This window comes from Protopterus annectens, chromosome 5.part0 (assembly GCF_019279795.1).
Source record: "Protopterus annectens isolate FY-2018-M chromosome 5.part0, PAN1.0, whole genome shotgun sequence".
NCBI classification, from domain to species: domain Eukaryota; kingdom Metazoa; phylum Chordata; order Ceratodontiformes; family Protopteridae; genus Protopterus; species Protopterus annectens.
The window spans coordinates 662,454,509-662,470,766 of record NC_056735.1 but is presented as its reverse complement, the minus strand read 5'-3'; the positions used below and the strand labels follow the sequence as shown (position 1 = coordinate 662,470,766).

Genomic DNA, 16,258 nt, shown 5'->3' with positions numbered 1-16,258 from the left:
TCCATCCATCCAGCCAGCCAGCCATCCATTGTCTGAATCTGTTTTTCTTTTGAGGGTTGCTGGTGTAGTAGATTGAGCATATATCTTTCCCCAAGTAACAAGTTCATTCTGTAGTATCTGCAGCCACTGTCAGTTTAGCTGAGACATATAATTTCTCATTTGTGTCCAGCATGAGCTCCAGGTCATGCACACACTGAGTTTTCCTTGGTACATCTCCCACAGAATGTGCCCATTTGACATTCTCATTGTCCTCACTCTGTACCCAATCCACCTCAACTGACGGCTTCCAACCATGAAAGCTGGTGACTCATCTCTGACATCCATCAGGATTGCCTTGGTCCTCACTCTTTCATGGACAGTGAGTCCAGTAACCCCATAAGTGAGCATTATTTCTGATCCTTGCATCCATAATGTCATCCATCTGATTACTACAAAGACCTTATGACCAGAAATGGTAATGGGAGGCTAAAGTGACTGGTACCTTTAGAGCTTGTCTTTTGGACAAGGCCAGCCTTTGGTCAACTGGTGAGCTAGCCAAAAGGACTCAACAGCACCCTCCCACCAACACATGGTACCCCAATCCTGGTCTACCTACACCATACAGATTACTTTTTTCTTCCTTTTTCTCACAGTTGGTCTTACTTTTCAGTTTTTTCTTGTAATCATTCAATATATTTTAAAGAAACTATTTCTTTACTACAAAAATATAAAATAAATACTGGAAAAGCACCCCTACTAGAGCAGTGCCTCCGCCTCCTAGTTGGCCTATGCCTAAGGCTGGCTTTGCTTATGGATCAACTTCTGTTTCATCAACAGGCTCTGATGCAATACCTGACATACTGTCACATCTGTTGCTATGTGTTTGTCAGTCTATTGATCCTCTCTGTTCTCATTTCTGAAAAAAAAATGAAACATTTCCCCTTGGGGCAGCTTCCTTTCACTTGCAGAGAGCAATTCATACTTTTTTAATTTCAGAGCAATGATACTCTTTGATTTCTTGAACTGTTAAATTGGTTTGGTTTTGCCAATGTAAAAAGAATGCATGAAACAGATGGCAATGTAAACTTCCCATTTAGTATTACAGTTACATGAATATAAAAGAATATTCCCTATTCTGTTGTCCAAATCAATACTTGTTCCAGTATAAATATATACAATACTGGTTACAGGTACTACACTTGTGTGTGCCTTTCCTGATGCTGACCATATTCTTGTAACCAAAACTACCACCTTTCAAGTTTTTTCTTCACATACGGGCTGATTTGCATACAAAATGGGGGTTGTCCCTGAAAATTTTGTCTATTGCATCATTTGCTTTAAAATTCAACCAGTTGTTCTTAATGATCTGTTTGATTACTTTTGTAGAATAGAGTATGTATGCTGTATCTTTAAGAAGCATTCCAAGGACTTGACATACATATAAATAGTCTGCACGTGCTAGGTTCAGTACCATTTTGTGAGTGCAGCCAGAGAGTGAGCATGAATGAGTGTAATAGCTAGTTTGTTTATAAGTTTATCTAAGTTAAAGTAATTAAGCCTCAATCCTGATGTGTTTGTACATGATAAAGCTGCTTGAACAGAATCCACAAAGTCCCGTCTATTGTATCCTGACTAGACGAGTGATAACTTTCCTGTCAGAGCTGTACTTGATGATCACAGCTCTGCCATATATTTTATCAAAACTATGTTGATTCCTTAACTAAACCAGTTCCCAATAGGGGCTTGATTTTATCTATCCTCTTACAGGATTTGATTAATTTGGTTTCCACTGGTATATATGATGTACTAAGCCAGTCACTGAATCACATCAATGCCCAGGTCACCAGTGAAAGTGGTACTTGTACATAATTGATCTTATGCAGTTAACAAATGAGTATTATAAAGCAGACCTCATGACTATCCACTAAACTTTCTAAAAAATATTTCTAAAGACAGAAAATACATTTATCTTTAAACACCTGCTCTCAGCCTGTTGTCAGTGTAAGTGGCCACTTACAGTGAGTGCAAGCGTTTTGGAATCTGGTCCGCATAGTAGGTCTCTTTATAGATAGGTCTTATATTGAAGTAAGTCACATACACTGACAACAGGTCTTTCAGAATAAGGGTAGACTTACTCTAAGAGCAATTCTTTTGGAATCTGGCCCTCTCTGTTTTGTACCCAGTCTAGCCATTTGGCTTTTTAACTTCAGTTCCTTTCCCCAGTATCCATGCGTCTTTTTTTTGAGAAGTGGTATGTAATTGGCCTGTCCGGCACATGAAGCCATACTCAGTATAGACAATATTTATTTAAACAACCTTCCAACATAGGTGATAAAGTGACACAGCAGTTACACATTACTTTGCAGTTCTTGTCTCTTTGGTTCATTTCACAGTTGAAGTTCCTACTATGTAGAGTCTCCAGATCCTCCCTTTGTTTTCATGTTATTTTATAGGATGTGTCGGTTTCCTTCTACATCAAACAGATAAGATGCAGGTGAAATGGCAGTTGGCATTTCTCTTTAATGCCCATAGAGATGCATGCTGTATAGTTATATGTACTGTATATTTCTGTATGTGTGGTCTTTTTATTTTCCTCAAATATTTTTTTATTTTCAATTAAAATAACATTTACATAATATTTTTAAATATCATTTTAAACAACTATATACAATATTTACAATAGCCTGACTTTCAATTATATACACTGTATGTTATTAAATATAGAGTTACCAGATCAGTTATCAGAGATGCAATATTGATTACTGCAGAGTGTCCAACAAAGATATAACTTTCCTCCAAGGATTATTTACCAATGGACTGGGATAGATTTGTAGTTCTTTGATTTTTATTTATATCGATGCAGTTGTCTTCAGTAAAGTGTAGAATTCTTCCAAGGTCAGGGGTGTATTTGAATTCCACCTTGTGGTTACGCATTTCCTAGATATAGCAAGTATTGTCCATAACAAATACGTATTTGTCTTATTCGGGTAGGGACCTTCATTTACATTTAGTATAATCAATACTTTAGTTAAGGTAAAGGATTCATTAAATAAAGCTTGTAAAAATGAATGATTCCATTCCAATATGATTTAATTTTATTACATTCATAAAAAATATGAATCCAGTCTGCTTTATTTGACTTTTCACACCTCCAGCAAAAACCATTTGTAGTAGTATTGATCTTTTTAATTCTATCTGGTGCTGAAAATGCTCTATGTAAGTATTTCCAGTTAAATATTTTCCAGTACTGTGTGTTAGAGGTGTAATTAACTGATAGTAATATGTTATTTTTAATTTCTTCTGTTAACTGCAATGACTGACCTTTTGTTAAGAACTACCAGTATGATGGTTTGGGAATTGTTTTATATGTTATTAACTCTTTATATAGATTTGAAATGGAATTTTTCTTTTCACAACTATTATATATAAATTCATACAGAAAACTTATTAGATTGGGAATATCTTTAAAGGAGGAATTATTAATTAATCTTCATAAATCTTGAGTGTACATTAAAATGCTTTGTAAGGTTAACCAGTCCTGTGTTGGAACATTGTAAGCAGTTTTTATCATATGTATATCTAAAACATTTAATTTATTTACACATTGAAACCAGCATAAGAATCCATTTTGTTCCCAGGAGGTTATTGATTCCTTACATGTTTTGTGAGGAAAGTTCTTAGTGATAGTAAATGGGGTTAAAAGGTCAAACCAAAGTTTTAGATCTATGTTTGCATTGATACGTTTCTTAAAGGAATTGATGTAATGATTAATCAGTGTTGGTTTAGAAGGTTTTGTTATATTATATTGTATACTTATGCATAGTATGTACCAGGGTTTGTTTGATTTGTCTACTATTAAAATTTTTTTTAACAGATTAAATTCATTTGTTAATATAGCCGTTGTTAATTCTTTCCAGTTGGCAAAATAATTTGGGTTTATCCAGTCTAGTGTAGTTTTAAGCACAGATGCTTTTATATATGTTTCTATTTCTGAGAAGTTCAATCCTCCTAGTTTCCGGGGTCTAATGTGATGAGTTAGAGCTGCTCTATTCTTTTTGGAATACCATAAAATTTTATTAAACATGAGTTTAATTCTTTAAGAATGCATCTTTCAGGAATTAACTATATTGCTAATGCTACATATAGTATTTTTGGCAATAAGACCATTCTTATTAATTGCAATCTGTCTTCAAAAGTTAATATAATTTTGTTCCACTTTTCTATATATATTTCTATTGTTTCAATAATGTTTTTATAATTTATTAATATTGTTTCATTTATATTTTAGCATAACACTATTCGTAAATAATTTAGTGTAAGTTCTTGTTTTCCTATGATGGATTTATCAGTAACTTGTATTTCTTTTTTCTTATTTAAAAATAGAAATTTTGATTAAAGTGTAGACCTGAAATCTTATAAAATGTCTCCATTACTTCTTCTAGCTCTCCTAATGACTTTCTGGAATTTGATAGGGTTAATAAAATATCATCAACAAAAAGCATTATTTTAGATGTGTACTGGTCATAGACTTCTATTCCTTTAATTCTTGGATTACTGCATATTGTTTCTGCAAGTATTTCTATAGCCAAAGCAAATAAAAAGGGAGAAAGGGGGCATCCTTATTTAGTTTCGTTATATAGATAGATTCTGAGGTGAAAAGGCCTAATTTAATGTAGGCTAAGTTATTAATATACATGTTTTTAGTAATAAGATGAAGGGAGGAGGAAATGCAAATAATGCTAAAGTTTTAAATAGATATTCCTAGTTGAGGGAATCAAAGGCTTTTTCTATGTCTAATCCAATTACAAGTGTTTCTCTATCTTCTTTATTCACATAATCTATAAAAGTAAGTATCATTTTAATATTATCATGTGTGTGCCTGTTATATAAAAATCCAGTTTGATCATTATTAATTGTCTTTGAAAGTGGGATTTTCATTCTGTTAGCTGGGATTGACATGAATATTTTGTAATCATTATTCAGTAATGATATAGGTCTGTATGAGGAGCAAAGGTCTGATGGTTTATTATCTTTTAGAATTGGTGTTATGAGAGAATATTTCCATGAGGGTGGTATTTTTGCTTCTGACTGGACTTCTAGCAAAGTTTTCTGAAAAAGGGAGATTACTGTTGAAGGGAAGAGTTTGTAAATTTCTGTAATTATACCATCTATACCTGGAGTTTTCTTAAATTTACATTCTTTTATCTTGTCAACAATTTATTTGTAGGATATAAGTTTTTGTAGGTCTAGTTTTAAGTTTTTGGGAATTTTTTTTTATATTGATAAGGTTTGTATCTAAGTTTATTTGGTTGGTATCTAAATCTTCTTTTTTACAGTGTTCCATATAATGGAACTAAAATGCTTCAAGGATGTCTCCTATATATGATACTTTTTCCCCTTTCTTTTCATGCTATATACTACTAATGTTATTTGCTTTAGATTGTATTTTAATTCTTGTAGATAAGTTATGTAGATATCTGGGGATATGGCTAATGAGTTTATTTTTAATTTTTCCAAGGCTAGACAAGTTTTGTGTGTTAGAATTTCATTATATTTTTTATTTAATTCCTTTATTTCTTTTTTGACTTCTGGACAATTCTGATTTTTTTTTTTTAGATTTTGCTGTCAAGGGTCTGGTTTGCAAGTCAAATGATTCAGATTCCCACTCTCTGACTTTATTTTTGTACCAGCTAAGGGTCTTACCAAATAAATATGCTTTTAATAAGTCCCAAAACACAACTCTACTGATTTCTGTTGCATTATTAATTTCAAGAAATAATTGTAGTTCTGACAACATCCAGGGTCTGAATTCTTTAATTTTTGTGATATATGATGGAATTCCAGTTGAGAGGATTAAAAGTTTAAACTCCATTTGGAGCTTCATTATCAGAGAGTCATGATCTGAAAAGGGGCATGGAACTATTGAGAAGTTGAGGATTTTTGTTTGTTAATCTTGAACTACGAATAATTTGTCTACTCTGGTTTGTGTTCCAGATCTATGGTCTTTATGGGAAAATAATAAGGATTTATCATCTTTTACTTTAAAAGTGTCTATTAAATCAAATGAATCAATCCATCTTTTTAAGAATTTTGAAATAGTTGCTATGCGAAAAAGACTTCTTGGTAGTTTCAGAAGCTTCTAAGGTACAATTAAAGTCTCCTTCCAGTATAAGATTTCCTTTATAATTGTTGGAAATAAAATCTAGGTGTTTTTTAACCATTCCTGCTCCAATTCCTGGGAACCAATATAGATTAGCTAAGGTCCATATTCTGTTATTAAATTTAATTATAACAAATGCTAGTAGAACTTCTTTGTCTTCATATTTATAAATAACTTTTGGAGTGATTATGTTTTTCTTCTAGAGAATTGATACTCCTTTTGTCTTTGTTCTATAGGAGGATTGAGCTAAGAATGTATAGTCCTTCGGGTTCCAAATAAAGCTATCATTAGTCTTAAAATGCATTTCCTGGAGAAATACTACTTATGCCTTATTTAGACTTAAATATTTTAGTAAGGTTCAACTTTTATTTACATTATTTAAGCCATTAGTATTTAATGATAAGAATGTTAAATCCATTTCAAGTTATTGTTGTAAGAAACTTTTTGCTTCTTTTTTTTATTTTGATTATAGTAGTTATACCATATTCTCTGATAACACTGAATGTTATTTTTATGTGTGTAAACTTGTGAGTAATTTATTGTTCTTTCTTCTTTAAATACAAGTAGGGTAGAATTCTGGTCAGGCTTTAAAAAGTACTTTTATAAAACATTAATTCTAAAGTATCAAATAGAAGTAAATATGAATTTCCCATTAAACATGGAATGAACGTCATCCTTAATCCAGTAGATACAGATAGATCTACTGGATTATCACTCATAACTTTAACCAACAATATCAACTGAGCTCCATATGTTAAATTATTATATGGAGAATTTTCTTAAAAGAGATATGAAATTCTATATTATTCTATTATTGTTCTATAGTATTTTATATGTCAGGATGGAATGTTAGTAGTGTAAACAATTATTAAGTTAAAAATATCCAGTATTTAGTTACCCATAAGAAATCCCAAATATGTCAGATATGTCATTTTGGATAATTTAAATGCAACAGAGGTGCATACACTAAATAAGCCAACAACAAATAGATTATTACTAAAATAATTTGACTAAAAGGACTCTACAGGAGATAATGAGAGGCACCCTACATTCTAGTGTGCAGTGCTTTTACATATTTATAGATTTACAAAGCAGAGTCTAAGAATGAACTATGATCACCCTGACAATTCCCATCCTGCATAGGGCACCTCCTGCTTCCAGAATGGGTAATCACAACAGGTCTAGAATGAATGTGAAGGTACCTATATGGTAATCAAGACTTACCTTAGATAAGTATTAATCAAATAGTATTTAGAGCATCTTAGAGAGTTCTTGGGACAGTTATAATACTCTTAAGCCCCTCCTCCCTTGACCAAAAAGAGAGATTTCCCTTCCCGTTCTTTCCCTTGTTTTAAATCAGTACTAATAAAAGAAATTCAGCAAACATAGGTAAATAGAAATAACATTCAGTAGTCCGTCTTGTACATGACTCGCAATCCATTAAACAAGTCAGTGACTAACATCACCTTAGTAAACATTATAAAGACAAATTAGAAATAATTTCCTAGCTCTTTATATTTTCTGATAAAGCAAAAAGTTAACAATAAGCTATTTCAACTAAAAGTATAAAGCATTTCAATTTTTCCTTGCATGTATACATTTCTACTTATACTGTAGTGTCAATAGCTGTCTTTGAAATCTGTACAATACTTCACTTCTTCAAATCATTCCTTTTTCAATTCAGGTTTTGTTTTGTCAAAACAGCAACATTTCAAGGGCACAATTAATATTTAGACTAATGTTTCAAATAAATATCTTGTCATTTGTCAATTGAGTTAGTTTACAATGTATGGTTAGTGCAAATATAGCATGTTGCAAAAATAATATGTATTTTTTCGTGTGCTCTAGAGCCTGTCATATGCAAATGACATATATAATGTAGCATGTATAGAGCAGATAGCTTATGGATTCAGGTTGTTCTTATTAATCAGGCAGTTTCATTTAAATTCACAAGTAATTTGGGGACATTTCAGGGAGATATTGTTGTTGAGGGCCTCACCAGTTAGTTTTGCGCAGAAGTGGGCATGTCACAAATTGAGTGACAACCCGGTCTGCATATTACTTGGGGTTTTCGACAACTGGCAATAAATTCTATATTTCTTAACATTTTAGGTCGATTAAACTTGCCATTATACACAATATGTGCATATCAAAGTTCAGTCGTGCTGCAACATCCTGTAATACTTAAGACTTAAAGACTGACCCCACACAACTGAGTAAAAGAAAGAAGCAGTTACACTTCCATACCATTGAGTTCAAAGTGTCAATATGAGATTTCGGTGACTGTTTGACTATTAAAAGCACTGTGACAACGGAAACACTTTAGTTTAAATAAGAAGCTATTATGTTGTATCAAATCCATAATTTAGCAGTTGGCAGTCCTCTAAGAAACTGAAATACCCCAAGGTTGAGAAAGTGTTTTTGTTTAAATGTCGTTCATGCATACCGGTAATTTACTTCAGTTTACTGTTATATTTACTGTCCTATTACAATGTCAAGTGCACTTTTTCTTTGGTTGTACATTCGGAGGGAATGCATATTCATGAATGACATATCATGGGGGTGGGTTTTGTGCGTGATTTGCTACTGCGCATCTGGTGGGGCCCTCAACTACAATATCGCCCATTTCAGTTGAGTTTCCAGGAATGTATAGTCCAATGTGAGTAAATGAGTCCACTTTTCCTCATAAACATATGTCACAATTCATTAAACTAAGTAGAGTCTAACATCTGTCTAATAATCATTATAAAGACAAAGAATAGTAATGCCCTAGCTCTTCAAACTTTCTGATATTGCAAAATGTTGACAGTAAGCTATTTTAACTGGAAGACTAAAACACTGCAATACTTCCTTGTGAATATATATTTTTACTTTTACTATAGTGTCAAGAACTGTCTTTGAAATCTATGTATTACTTCACTTATTTCAAGTCATTCATTTTACAGTTCAGATTATATTTTGTCAAAATGTCAATTGCATTTAATATTTAAACTGATATTTAAATGAATAGCTATCAGTTACCAAGTGAGTTTGTACAGAGTGTGAGTTAACTGCAAAGATAACATGTTACAAAAAGTAATATGGATCTTTTCATATGCTCTAGAGACTGACAATTTCAAGTAACATATACAATGAAACTTTTGCAGTGCAGACAGCTTGTGAAATCAGCATGTTAAACTGAGTAATATTTTTTTAATCAAGTAGCAATATTTAAGTGCACATGCAGTTTGGGAACATTTCAGTTGTGTTTCCAGGAATATGTAATCCTATGGGGATAAATCATAAAATATTTACAAATAGTCCTATTATGTATTTATTTTACCTTGCTTAGGTTATTTTTCCTTTTAATAACTAAACAACATTACTTTTTCTTATTATGTGTTATCTGTGAGGTTTAATGCACTTCACAGGTTCGCAGTGTCCTTAGAAACAATAGCAATTGTTTACTATTGCTTTGGCAACACAAATAGAATGTGTAGAAAGCTTCACTTCTCTTAACCAACAGTACATTTTCCCTCCTTTTTTATGCATTTGTTAATCCTAAAAGGAAATAATTCAAAGGCCATATGTACATGAATGAAACATTTCAGAGTTGATCACGAACATGTCCCCAATCCCAATAAGCATAACAGTGACTATCATTAATGTAATAAATATTGTAATAACAATTAATTAAGTTCATTATCCCAATTAGTCTACCTTAAAACTAGATTATTTTAGACTATTATTTATCTGTGTATAGATAGTGAGTTATTAAATGTATACAGACTATATTAATATAGTAAATAGCAGAGAATTTAGAAAGGGAGGCAAGATGCAGTTAAAATAAATAATGAGAAAAGAAAGAAGAGAGAGAAGGAAAAGAGAAAATTAAGAGAAAATACACATATACTATGTATGTTGATTTACAGTATAAATATTTTATGTGCTATATAACCCTCCTTCTGTGAAAGAAAAGTACCCTGTTTTACATACCTGAGGCAATGTGAAAACTCTTGTGTCATCTATTTTCAAAAAATATAGCAAAAGATTCCAGTAGTTAGTTACCTTTGTTTTAAAATCCCAAGCAGTAAAATTGGTCCTTTAAAGTAATGTTAAAACAATTCATATCATAGTAGATGCTTTGAAAGATTTGGCTGTAACAGTATCAGTCTTTTGCTTCGTCTTTTTGACATCTGTCCAGACATTTGTTTCTTTTGTTCTCTTGAGAGAAGGTGACATACAATCCATATATTCTGGGAAAGTAATCACATTATTAGTTTTAATAAATGAAGAGGCTTCCTCTAAGTCAATAAAAGTCCTCATCTCATTGGCATACAGTATTCTTATCTAAGCTGGATAAGCAAGTTGTGCCTTGATGTTAATTTGTTTCAGAAATGTTGTCATTGGCCACACTTTTTTCCTTTGTTCCATTATTCTAGGTGAATAGTTGTTATCAAATCTTATCAGGCTCTGTTTATATTTTAAAGGTGCCTTCCTCCAAGCAGATCTTAAAATCAGTTCCTTGTCCAAGTATGAAAGAAATTTGATAATTATTGACCTAGGAGGAGAGTTTGAGTTAGTGGCAGGTTTCTCAAGAGCTCTGTGTGCCCCTTCAATGCCAAAGGAAAGTCCTTCTTTTAAATTTAAAAAGTCAGGGATCCAGCTTGATAAAAAGGAAATAATATCCTCATTTTCTGTGTTTTCAGGTAATCCGAAAATTCTGATGTTTTTTCTCCTCTCCATATTTTCCAAGTCATCTACTTTATTAACCAAACAAGTGTTTTGTTTAAGAAGCAGTTCTTTCTGTGTTTCCACTTCTTTAAGTCTGCTTTCTAAGTCATTTAGAAAAACCTCTACTCCTGTTATCCTTGTCTGGTGTTGTTGTAGCATTTCCTTGAGGGTGTCAGCCTGTTTTTGACTGCTTGTTTTAAGAATTTCTAGGTTCTCTTTAAAATCATCCAACTTCAAAGCAACTCCTGCAGGGTAGATGCCATCTGTTGTAGTTCCTTCTTTAAGGCAGCATCCTGATGAGAATTCTTTGAGTTGCTCATTTTAAAAGTGAATATATCTCCAAGCTTTTTGACAGGAAATTATTTGTAAAACTTCACCAGAGTTTCTACTTATGTAAATTATTCCTTTATCTATAAGATTTTATACTTTGAAGAAAAAAAACGAATATTTTTCCTGTCTTATTTAACCAGTTATATGGAGCTCTAAAATACTGCTGCTTTCAGTTAGCCATTCAGCCTCCCCCCCCCATTTGTGGTCTTTGATGAGCTTGAACACTGTCTGGGGTTAGTTTCATTGTCCTGCACTCACTGAATGCCATCATAGACTTTGACTATCTGTGGGAGCCTAAATTGGATCAAGTAGGCAATCAGAAAATGAATGAAATTATTGATTTATCTGTATTTTATTGATGATGATGTACTTATTATTTCAAGGGAGATTTAGATCTGCTTTCTACTTTTCTTCATTACATAAATATATCAACCACCTGTTTCAAAATGTCCACTTGTAGTAAATTTTGATTATATTTATTTTAGGATGTTAGCATATTAATATAGTTTATTGACCTTTTATAAGACAACTTAAGTATAGATAAAATGCATTTATACCTATTCTTATATTTGCGCTTCTAGAAAGTATACAGAATTTATGAAACCTGGGGTTATTAAGTATTTCATTTATATTTGAATATCTGGAATGAATACACAACACCGTGCTATCTTCAGAGATCTTACACAGTTAATCTACTAAATTCATATGGACAGGTCATCATTATGATAGAGTGGACAGTATGAGGTCCATCATTATGACAATATGGACAGCATGCATGAAACTTGTATTAACAGATCCTGTAAGTGCACCATGTTTTGTATTGAAGACATCTGAGGAGATGGGGTCATGTTTTTAAGTAGACTGTGAATTTACATTCTAGAATTAGGAACTATTTAATGCCTTCATTAAAACATGATTCTTTAATAGCTGATTAATTTTAAAAAGCTCAAATGTAATACCTAATATTGCAGATATATGATGTAAATTGACTTTAAAAGGTGCCATAATAAAATATACTTTTTGCTAACTCTTATGATAAGAAAGTTTCTGCCACATTTACAAAATATGACATGCTTCCATATTAAATTTTTTTGGTTAACCCTTCTGCTTCATTTTTTGACTTACCCCCCCCCCCAGTTTCTCCATCCATTCCTGGGTCTACCTGCCTTTCCTATAGCCCCTGGACTATTTATGTTCTGAGACTAGGGATAGTGCAAATTCTAAGGGCATGCTGGGGTTAAGGGTCATGCCAGTAGGGGATTTGTTTTCATTTATGACCTATCCCTTGGTACCCCATCCCCTGCTTTTACTTCTTTATATCCAACGGCTTCTCTCTTTTATGGACTATGTCTTCTTGCAGGTAATGCCTAAACAAATGATTCCCCAGGATAGTCACTTCCATCCATCCCCGTCACCACCTTAAATGCCCAAGCCATTAATCAAACCTGTGTCACCTGGACCATAGTTAGGGCTTTATCCCTCTATGCCATTGTGCTGGCCATTATTTACATTTTAAAATTATAATACATGCAATACAAGTAATGTGACTATCTAGAAGCCGCGGTGGTGCAGCAGTAGCATTGTCACCTCACAGCAAGAGGTTCTCCCATTCAATTCTCGGCTGGAGTGCCTTTTGTGTGGAGTCTGCATGTCCTCCCCATGGTCTAGTAGCATTTGAAAGACATGCGTAAATGGGTGTGCCTTCGTTGAAGGTTGGGCGTTGAGCTGGCACCTCGGCACCGTAAAAATCTACTGCTAATCATTAGCAGATTGGAGTTCCGCTGTGGCGACCCCTAACCGGGAAAAGCCGAAAGAAGAACAATACAAATAATGTGACTGATGAACATGTGCATTCAGTTAATTCTGGAGCATGTAAGTTTAAAGGCAATGCTGAGTGAAGCAGCATTATCCTGCCATATTTAGACAGTTCTAGGATATGGTTTGCCTTTTATGTTGACAAGACTCAAAGAAAATTTCATTTGATATGTATGAAAACTTCTGTGCTATTTGTAGTAGTAGTTCAGACTACATGTAACTTATAATGGTAAAGAATGTTAGCTACACTTCCTTGAAATTGGATGAAGCTCTGTCTGGTTGAGTTCAGCTCATTGTTTTCAATTGGAAATCAGTGCTGGTGCAGTTTCCAAGTGTGAATGAGCAGTAATTCCTTTTTTTTTGGGGGGGGGTCTTCTCTCTATGTATTTTATTGTGAACATGTAATTGTTATATATAAGTTGAGGGTGGTGGTTGAAATCTATCCATTGACCAGCCCACATAATCTAGTTAGCAAATAAAATATTTTTTTTTGTGTCTGATATTTTGTTTAATTAAGCCCATAACATTATGATTTTCCCTTCTTACATTCAGACCATGTTTGTATCTAGGTGAATTAACAACAGATGATCTTAAACCAAGAAATCCCACTCCATAAAAAAATTTAGTTTAATACTAGCACTTTTTTGGCAGATTACTTCATGTTGGCAACAAAATATGAATAAATCTTTTTTTTTTTAATTTGCCATTTAAAACTTTCATTTTTGGTGAGATGTTTCCTTGAAGGTGCATCATTACATAGAAAAGGAAAACTGCATTACCAAAGACATATTTACTGTTACATAGATTAAACGTCTAAACAGTGCATACTATGTTGTGGTGACAATTCATAGTGGAGTGTTTCTGATGTAATATAACACAACTCTGTGTTTACCCAGGATTTATGGAGACATATGGATGAACATAAAAGTGGTAACCAGATGTACCATAGGTTTGACATCTGTAGATGATGCAGTTAAACCAGCTCTTGGAGTGGAGGAATGAAGTGACACCAGAGGGGTACGTTTTTCAGTTGTAGCAGTATATTTAGTTATACACATCACTTGTACTATAAGCACACAGGTGGTGCCATATAGAGACACATGGATGTGGATGCTTGCACAAACATAGGCAATTTATAACAATACATAGGTAATATTTTACTGTAGGTAGGCTACCAAACACCATAAAATGTGAGATAAATAGCTTTTAATATTTTAATGTGTATATTCTGTTAGCAGTGTATGTCTTTCATGTTTTTATGTTATCATTGTAAGAAATTGTTTGCTTGTTTAACTTCGGAGAGAGGAAGTGAAACCAGATCATTTCTAGACCTCTGATTGCTTTACAGCCTTTAAGAATGTTATTTGCTATTGTCCAGTGTGCTCCTTTGAGATTTTCAGCTGTTTGCAGTACTGCTATAAATTGCCTATGTTTGTGCAGGTACAGCAAGGTTGCAACATGCACTGTACAGATGCAAGCAGCTTGACCTATCTCTTTGTACTAATCTTTGCCTGCTCCCAGACACTGCACTCTTTTAACCTTTTTCAGTTGTTTGTATTGTGGCTATTTATGCTTATTTGCTATGAGGTGCTACACACACTGAACTTTGAACTCCTCAGTTTGACCTATTCTATCAGATTTGACTGAACTGCTAAACCCTTACAAATATTTGGGATAAGTGATTGTTACAATTTTACTGAAAATACTGTGTTAGCTATGCATTTGTTTTGTGCTTTTAAGTAATCTTGCAAATAAATCATCTCTGGTCATACTCTGGTGAAAGGAGAGGAAGGCGAGACATTTCTAGGCCCCTGATTGATGTGTAGAACCCTGAAGAATATTGTTTGCTATTGGCCAGTGTGGTCTTTTGAGCTTTTAGAGCTGTTTTCAGTGTTGATATAAATTTCCTGCATTTGGACAGGTACAGTGGGCAGCAGCATATACTGTATTGATGCAGGCAACTTGACCTACCTTATCAATACCAAATCCCAGACATTATTTAGTTAGCTGCTACTAGTGGATCCTGTAAGAGCCCACAGCTGCCTGTACGTGTGCATTGAGCTGCAAGTGTGGTCTTAGATTCTGTCTAATCATCCCAGCAGCCAATAGCTGCCCTTCAGTGTTCATACATTCTCAGTTGCTGCAGACTGCTGTCTAGTCCTAACAGCAGACCACTGTTTCCTTCATTGGTCATACTTTCCCAAATGTTTTCTTATCTAATAAGCTTCATCTGTTTGAGTGGAGTGGCACTAGTTTCACACTCTTCACAAATCTCTTCTACCTTACTTCTTACTCTCAGTAATTAGTGTGTCTCTGGATTCCACCATAAATCAGTTAATTTGGTTACACATAGTTTACTCTGTGTTAGTTTATATAGTTCCTATAAATTAAACAATTTAGTTACATTACTCCATAAATTAACTCATCAAGCTGCACATCATTTATTATGTGGACTTCTCAACTAATTTCTCCATATCACTGAACAAAAATAGAAGGCTTGACTGGTTGTTTCCCTATCCTGAGGCAGTGCAGAAATTGCATTATGCTCACAGATAATGATTTATTACTGAAGACAAAGAATTCCATCTGTGAGAGGTTCAAATATTTAACTAATCTGGAAGCTTCTTTCTCACCAAGAACATGGCCTGTGAGCAGCACACAACTCCATCACAATCCAGTCTTAATCATATTAAAATGTCTACTGCTGATATGGTAAAAAAAATAATTGCCAAATCATCCTAGAACTAAGAAGACTGGGCTTCAGCAAATATCCATCAGGTCATCTCTTTCATGCACACCTACAACAATGAGTCACAAAAAGTCAAATGACTAGGGTTCATAGGTACGTACTATGCAAATGGTCTGCAAACAATTTTAAGCCTAACCAAAAAATCCTATTCAAAATTTCCCTCTAGACTCAAATAGGGCAGGACAAGATAGACTGGGAGAGAATTGAGGCTGCCCATCCAATTATCTAGTTTACTTTGAAGGTGGCAAGGGTGTTACTCTGCTTGACATGTCGTGGAAGTTTGTTCCAGAGGTGAGGGATACATTGGGATATAAATCTATCGTGCCAATGTGTCTTATTTATCTGCTGATGAAGATTTAGTTCCTTTAACTGAGTATTTGAAGTACCATTAATTATGCTAAGGAATAGGAGATCAAACAGGGTTGGATCTTTCTTGGTATGAAAGGTTAGACATAGATCTCCACGGAGGAGTCTGCTAAGAGACTGAGTATAGAAAAAGGGCTGCCAGACTG

The 16,258-nt window shown here is 33.7% G+C and overlaps 1 protein-coding gene across 1 annotated transcript in view; it reads right to left on the bottom strand.

Annotated features, from left to right (window-relative positions):
* Positions 1–16,258, bottom strand: part of TMPRSS7 (transmembrane serine protease 7) — a 616,461-nt gene that overhangs the window by 35,719 nt on the left and 564,484 nt on the right. The gene's annotated exons all lie outside the window — the stretch shown is intronic.